The sequence below is a fragment of the Theropithecus gelada genome, chromosome 2, assembly GCF_003255815.1.
Source record: "Theropithecus gelada isolate Dixy chromosome 2, Tgel_1.0, whole genome shotgun sequence".
In the NCBI taxonomy this organism is placed as follows: Eukaryota; Metazoa; Chordata; class Mammalia; order Primates; family Cercopithecidae; genus Theropithecus; species Theropithecus gelada.
Genome location: NC_037669.1, coordinates 173,500,617 through 173,508,968, shown reverse-complemented (window position 1 = coordinate 173,508,968; position 8,352 = coordinate 173,500,617).

The window sequence follows — 8,352 nt, the reverse complement described above, 5'->3', positions numbered from 1 at the left end:
AAATCATAAGGAAGAGAAAAGCATGTCTACTATTCATTATGTTGAAGTGCATCCTAAGGTCTTCATCCTTATCTTTACTTTGAACAGAAGCAGGAAGAGGAGGGGGTTGGTCTTGCTGTTTCCAGGGTGGCAGAGGTAGAAGAAAATCCATATGTAAGAGGGCTTGAGGTAGGAGGCAGGGCTTGAAGTAGGAGGCAGGGCTTGAGGTAGGAGGCAGGGCTTGAAGTAGGAGGCAGGGCTTGAGGTAGGAGGCAGGGCTTGAAGTAGGAGGCAGGGCTTGAGGTAGGAGGCAGGGCTTGGCTCCAAAGGTGGGGGCTTGTCTCTGGGCCAGATTGAAGGCTAGTTGAAACAGAGAAGAGGTGAAAGCACTTCTTCATAAGAGCACCTCACCACCAGCACCATGTCAGTTTACCATTGCCATGGCTGCACCTGAAAATTACCACCCCTTTCCATGGCAATGACCCAGAAATACCACACTTTTTCTAAAATAAAAAACAACAACAACAACAAAAAAAACCTGTCTCTTAATTTGCATATTGAACATATTCTTTAAAAAAAAAAAAAGGAAACTGGGAAAAGGTCCTTTATGTACAGGCCTTTATGAACCTTTACTGACTCACATTACTTCCAGGCACTGGGAAGCCACAACTAAGGGATGTGCTCCTAGCTGTTCCCCCTACAAGTCCTATCCCTCCCTAGAGTCTCCTCAGTCCCCCAATTCTGAGGGGGATCCCGCCAGTTATCTAAAAAAAGATTCCACCCCAAGGTTATCAAGCACCCCTTTCTGTTTTCCAAGTAGCCCCCGCCTGTATCTCCCACTGCCCAAGAAAGTAAGCCCAACCAATACCACCAAGAGTGGGGCCACATATTAGTTCCTAAAGTCAAATCTATGTCCATTGCAGGAGGTAGGTGATGGAAATACAGAAACACTTAGAACGCATGTGCCATTTTCTATGTGTGATTTGGCTTTAGATAGGGAAAAATTTGACCAGTTTCTAGAGGATCCAGAAAAATTTACAGAAGAGTTTGTTAAGTTGACCATGTTCTTTAACTTGCCATGACTTGTAAGTATTGTCATCTGCTTGCTGTGCTGTGGAAGAAAAGTGGGGGAAAAATTATATGGTTAAGCCAGTTACTTATGACAAGGTTAGAGAAAAACAAAAATCCCACTCTATTTTAGGGCTTCTTAGTTGCAGGATATATACTAATGCAGACCCAGACTCCCCAGAAGGACAAGCACTCCTGAGTGGTGTGTGTGTGTGTGTGTGTGTGTGTATGTGTGTGTATATATGTGTGTGTGTATGTATACATATATATTTGAGAGTTACCTGAGTAGTATATATTTTATTACTCAGTCTGCCCCTGACATTAGAAGGAGACTACAAAAAGCAGTGATGGGACTTCAAACCTCTATGAGCCAACATTTAAACTTGGCTTTTAAAGTTTATAACAATGGGAACTGGGCAAAAGAGATAAATATAAAACAAAATAAATAACCCTAAAATGTAATTTTTAACAGTTTCTTTAAGCCTCCTACCCCCTCAGGGTTACTCATCCTGAGAAAGTGTTGTGAGATCAGCATCTGGGATGCCCAGAGAAGAGCCCCTGGGCCAGAATCAGTGTGCATACTATAAGCAAAAAGGCCATTGGCAATGAGAATGCCCTACGTCTCCCCAGTGAGAGAAGAAAAAGCTTTCCATCAGTACCAGAGCTAGCCTTCTTCCAGTAGCCCCAACAAACCACCTGGCTTAAGTAAATTTGGACCCTTGACCCAATGGACAGCTTCTCACAGTGGCAGACCAGCAGCTGCCTGAACATTTTTCTTCAGTGTCTCCACTGCTGGGTGAGCTCTCCAGTAGTTCAGGGACTCCCTTTGAACAATGCAGTTCACTCCCTCCCTTCCTTTTGTATTGCTATGGGATCTCCTTCCCTGCCACTTCCTCCATCCCCTCCCTGTGTCCATGTGTTCTCATTGTTCAACTCTCACTTATGAGTCAGAACATGTAGTGTTTGGTTTCCTGTTCTGTGTGATAGTTTGCTGAGAATGATGGCTTCCAGCTTCATCCATGTCCCTGCAAAGGACATGAACTCATTCTGTTTTTATGGCTACATAGTATTCCATGGTGTGTATATGCCACATTTTCCTTATCCAGTTTATCATTGATGCCCATTTGGGTTGGTCCTAAGTCTTTGCTATTGTGAATAGTGCTGCAGTAAACATATGTGTGCATGTGTCTTTATAGTAGAATGATTTATAATTCTTTGGGTATATACCCAGTAATGGGATTGCTGGGTCAAATGGTATTTCTGGTTCTAGATCCTTGAGGAATCGCCATACTGTCTTCCACAATGGTTGAACAAACTTACACTCCCACCAACAGTGTAAAAGTGTTCCTATTTCTCCACTGCCTTGCCATCATCTGTTGTTTCCTGACTTTTTAATGATCACCATTCTAACTGGTGTGAGATGGTATCTCATTGTGGTTTTGATTTGCATTTCTCTAATGACCAGTGATGATGAGCTTTTTTCCATGTGTTTGTTGGCTGCATAAATGTCTTCTTTGAAAAGTATTTGTTTTTATTCTTCACCCACTTTTGGATGGGTTTTTGTTAGTTTGTAACTTTGTTTAAGTTCCTTGTAGATTCTGAATATTAGACCTTTGTCAGTTGGGTAGCTTGCAAAAATTTTCTCACATTCTGTAGGTTGCCTGTTCACTCTGATGATAGTTTCTTTTGGTGTGCAGAAGCTCTTTAGTTTATTTAGATCCCATTTGTCAATTTTGGCTTTTCTTGAAATTGCTTTTAGTGTTTTAGTCATGAAGTCGTTGCCCATGCCTATGTCTTGAATGGTATTGCCTAGGTTTTCTTCTAGGGTTTTTATTGTTCTGGGTTTTACATTTAAGTCTTTAATCCATCTTGAGTTAATTTTTATATAAGGTATAAGGAAGGGGTCCAGTTTCTGCTTTCCACATTGGCTAGCCAGTTTTCCCAACACCATTTATTAAATAGGGAAGCCTTTCCCCATTGCTTGTTTTCATCAGGTTTGTCGAAGATTAGATGGATGTAGATGTGTGGTGTTATTTCTGAGGCCTCTGTTCTGTTCCATTGGTCTATACATCTGTTGTGGTACCAGTACCATGTTGTTTTGGTTACTGTAGCCTTGTAGTATAGTTTGAAATCAGGTAGTGTGATGTCTCCAGCTTTGTTCTATTGCTTAGGATTGTCTTGGCTATATGGACTCTTTTTTGGTTCCATATGAAATTTAAAGTAGCTTTTCTAATTCTGTAAACAAAGTTAATGGGAGCTTGATGGGAATAGCATTTAATCTATAAATTACTTTGGTTAGGATGGCCATTTTCACGATATTGATTCTTCCTATCCATGAGCATGGAATGTTTTTCCATTTGTTTGCATCCTCTCTTATTTCCTTGAGTAGTGGTTTGTAGTTCTCCTTGAAGAGTTCCTTCACGTCCCTTGTAAGTTGTATTTCTAGGTATGTTATTCTCTTTGTAGCCATTGTGAATGGGAGTTCACTCATGATTTGGCTCTCTGCTTGTCTATTGCTGGTGTATAGGAATGCTTGTGATTTTTGCACATTGATTTTGTATCCTGAGACTTTGCTGAAGTTTCTTATCAGCTTAAGAAGATTTTGGGCTAAGACGATGGGGTTTTCTAAATATACATTCACATAATCTGCAAACAGAGACAATTTGATTTCCTCTCTTCCTATTCCAATGCTCCTTATTTTTTCTCTTGCCTGGTTGCCCTGGCCAGAACTTCCAGTACTATGTCAAATAGGAGTGGTGAGAGAGGGCATCCTTGTCTTGTGCCAGTTTTCCAAGGGAATGCTTCCAGTTTTTGCCCATTCAGTATGATATTGGCTATGGGTTTGTCATAAATAGCTCTTGTTATTTTGAGATATATTCCATCAATACTTAGTTTATAGAGAGTTTTTAGCATGAAGTGATGTTTAATTTTATTGAAGGCCTTTTCTGCATCCATTGAGATAATTATGTGGTTTTTGTCAGTGGTTCTGTTTATGTGATGTTAAGTGGATCTGTTATGTGAGACATTTGAACCAGTCTTGCACCCCAGGGATGAATCCAACTTGATTGCGGTGGATAAGCTTTTTGATATGCTGCTGGATTTGGTTTCTGAGTATTTTATTGAAGATATTCACATTGAAGTTCATCAGTGATATTGGCCTGAAATTTTCTTTTTTTGTTGTGTCTCTGCAAGGTTTTGGTATCAGGATCATGCTGGCCTCTTAAAATTAGTTAGGGGGAGTCCCTCTTTTTCTGTTGTTTGGAGTAATTTTAGAAGGAATGGTACCTGCTCCGCTCTGTACCTCTGGTAGAATTTGGCTGTGAATGCATCTGGTCCTGCACTTTTTGTGGTTGGTCGGCTATTAATTATTGCCTCAATTTCTGAAGTTGTTATCAGTCTATTCAGGGACTTGACTTCTTCCTGGTTTAGTCTTGGGAGAGTATATGTGTCCTGGAATTTATCTATTTCTTCTAGATTTTCTAGTTTATTTGTGTAGAGGTGTCTGTAGTATTCTCTGATGATAGTTTGTATTGCTGTGGGATCAGTGGTGATATCCCCCTATTATTTTTCAATTGTGTGTATTTGATTCACCTCTCTTCTTTTTTATTAGTCTAGCTAGTTTTTCATCTATTTTGTTAATCTTTTCAAAAACCCAGCTCCTGGATTCATTGATTTTTTGAAGGGTGTTGTGTGTCTGTATCTCCTTCATTTCTGTTCTGCTCTTCATTATTTCTTGTTGTCTGCTAGCTTTTGAATTTGTTTGTTCTTGCTTCTTTAATTGTGATGTTAGGATGTTGATTTTAGATATTTCCTGCTTTCTGTTGTGGGCATGGAGTGCTATAAATTTCCCACCACACACTGCTTTAAATGTGTCCCAGAGATTCTGGTACGTTGTGTCTTTGTTCTCATTAGTTTCAAAGAACTTTTTTATTTCTGCTTTAATTTCATTATTTACCCAGTAGTCATTCAGGAGCAGGTTGTTCAGTTTTCATGTGGTTGTGTGGTTTTGAGTGAGTTTCTTAATCCTGAGTTCTAATTTGATTGCACTGTGGTCTGAGAGACTGTTTGTTATGATTTCTGTTCTTTTGCGTTTGCTAAGGAGTGTTTTACTTCCAATTATGTGGTCAGTTTTAGAATAAATGCGATGTGGTGCTGAGAAGAATGTATAGTCTGTTAATTTGGGGTGGAGAGTTCTGTAGATGTGTATTACATCCTCTTGGTCCAGAGCTGAGTTGAAGTCCTGAATATCCTCCTTAATTTTCTGTTTCGTTGATCTAATATTGACAGTGGGGTGTTAAAGTCTTCCACTAATATTGTGTGGGAGTCTAAGTTTCATCGTAGGTCACTAAGAACTTATTTTACGAATCTGGGTGCTCCTGTGTTAGGTGCATTATGTATTTAGGATAATTAGCTCTTCTTGTTGCATTCATCCCTTTACCATTATGTGATGCCATTCTTTCTCTTTTTTGATCTTTGTTGGTTTAAAATCTGTTTTATCAGAGACTAACATTGCAATCCCTGCTTTTTTTGTTTTCTTTTCATTTGCTTGGTAAATATTCTCCATCCCTTTATTTTGAGCCTATGTGTGTCTTTGCCTGTGAGATGGGTCTCCTGAATACAGCACACTGGTTGGTCTTGACTCTTTATCCAATTTGCCAGTCTGTTTCCTTTAATTGGGGAATTTAGCCCATGTACCTTTAAGGTTAATATTGTTATGTGTGAATTTGTTCCTGTCATCATGATGCTAGCTGGTTATTTTGCACATTACTTGATGCAGTTTCTTCACAGTGTCATTGGTCTTTATATTTTGGTGTGTTTTTGCAGTGGCTGGTATTGTTTTTTTCTTTCCATATTATAAGAGCTTCCTTCAGGAGCTCTTGTAAGGCAGGCCTGGTGGTGACAAAATCCCTCAGCATTTGATTATCTGTAAAGGATTTTATTTCTCCTTCACTTATGAAGCTTAGTATGGCTGGATATGAAATTCTAGGTTGAAATTTCCTTCCTTTAAGAATGTTGAATATTGGCCCCCACTCTTTTCTGGCTTGTAGGGTTTCTGCAGAGAGATCCACTGTTAGTCTGATGGACTTCCCTTTGTAGGTAACCTGCCATTTCTCTCTGGCTGCCCTTAACATTTTTTCCTTTGTTTCTACCTTGGAGAATCTGACAATTATGTGTCTTGGGGTTCTTGTTCTCAAGAAGTATCTTAGTGATGCTCTCTGTATTTCCTGAATTTGAATGTTGGCCTGACTTGCTAGGTTGTGGAAGTTCTCCTGGATAATATCTTGAAATGTTTTTTCCAACTTGGTTCCATTCCCTGCATCACGTTCAGGCACACCAATCAATTGTAGATTGGGTGTCTTCACATAGTCCCACATATCTTGGAGGCTTGGTCCATTCCTTTTCATTCTTTTTTCTCTAATCTTGTCTTCATGCCTTATTTTAAGTTCATCTTCAATCTCTGATATCCTTTCTTCTGCTTGATTGATTCAGCTATTGATACTTGTGTATGCTTCATGAAGTTCTTGTGTTGTGTTTTTCAGCTCCATCAGGTCATTTATGTTCCTCTCTAAACTGGTTATTCTAGGTAGCAGTTCCTGTAACCATTTTTATTTATTTATTTGTTTTTTGAGATATAGTCTCACTCTGTTGCCAGGCTAGAGTGCAGTTGCGTGATCTCAGCTCACTGCAACTGTGCCTCCCAGGTTCAAGTGATTCTTCTGCCTTAGCTTCCTGAGTAGCTGGGACTACAGGTGTGCACTACCACATTCAGCTAATTTTTGTATTTTTAGTAGAGACAGGGTTTCACCATGTTGCCCATGATGGTCTCAATCTCTTGACCTCATGATCTGTCCGCCTTGGCCTCCCAGAGTGCTGTGATTACAGGTGTCAGCCACCGGACCTGGCCCCCTCATAACCTTTTATCAAGGTTCTGAACTTCCTTGCATTGGGTTAGAATATATTTCTTTAGCTCAGAGGAGTTTGTTATTACCCACCTTCTGAAGCCTACTTCTGTCAATTCATTAATCTCATCCTCCATCCATTTTTGTGCCCTTGCTGGAGAGGAGTTGCAATCAATTGGAGGAGAGGAGGCATTCTGGGGTTTGGAATTTTTAGCTTTTTGTGCTGTTTTTCCTCATCTTCGTGAATTTATCTACCTTTGATCTTTGAGGCTGATGACCTTTGGATGGGGTTTTTGTGTGGGGGTCCTCTATGTTGATGTTGATATTGTTGCTTTCTGTTTGTTTGTTTTTCTTCTAACAGTCAGGTCCCTCTTCTGCACGTCTGCTGCAGTTTGCTGGAGGTCCACTCCAGACCCTGTTCGCCTGGGTATCACAAGCAGAAGCTGCAGAACAGCAAGGATTGCTGCTTGCTCCTTCCTGATGCCAGCTGGAGCTCTCCAGTATGAGGTGTCTGTTGACCCCTGTTGGGAGGTCTCTTCCATTCAGGAGCCACAGGGGTCAGGGATCCACTTGAGAAGGCAGTCTGTCCCTTAGCAGAGCTGGTGAGCTGTGCTGGTTGAATCCCTCTTGTCAGGATCAGCTGCTCTCTTCAGAGCTGGCAGACAGGAATGAAAATCCACTGAAGCTGCGTAAACAGCCACCCCTTCCTCCAGGTGCTCTGTCCCAGGGAGATGGGGGTTTTGTCTGTATGCCCCTGACTGGAGCTGTTCCCCTCCTTCAGAGATACCCTGTCTGGAGAGGAGAAATCTAGAGGAGCCATCTGGCCACAGATGGTTTGCTGTGCTCAGCCCAGACCTCCCAGTCTCCTTAGCACTGTTAGGGGAAATACCCCTATTAAAGCCTCAGTAATGGCAGACACCCCTCCCTCCACGAAGCTTAATCATCCCAGGTCAACTTCAAACTGCTGTGCTTGCAGCGAGAATTTCAAGCTAGTTGTTCTTAGCTTTCTGGGCTCCATGGGAGTAGGACTCGCTGAGCGAGATTACTTGGCTTCCTGGCTTCAGCCTCCTTTCCAAGGGGGTGAACGGTTCTGTCTCATTTCATGGTATGTTTATTTCCCGTGAAGTAGTTGTTATTAATGTTTTTTTTTCTTGAGAGAGAAAGAATAATCTTAATAATTTGGGCATTAAACAATATCTTTGCTGCTAGAATGTTTTTCTTCAAGTGCAGTGTCAGCTCTCTGTCATTATCTATAAAAAACTAACAAACACACAAAGACAAATTTCTTTGAATTAAATGCAGATTCCCTCTTGGCTAGCATATTTACGAGACAGAACCAGTGCAAAATCTGCTCCAGTTAAAGGTTGATATTGATTAAAGAATTCTTACTCAACATACTCAGCCT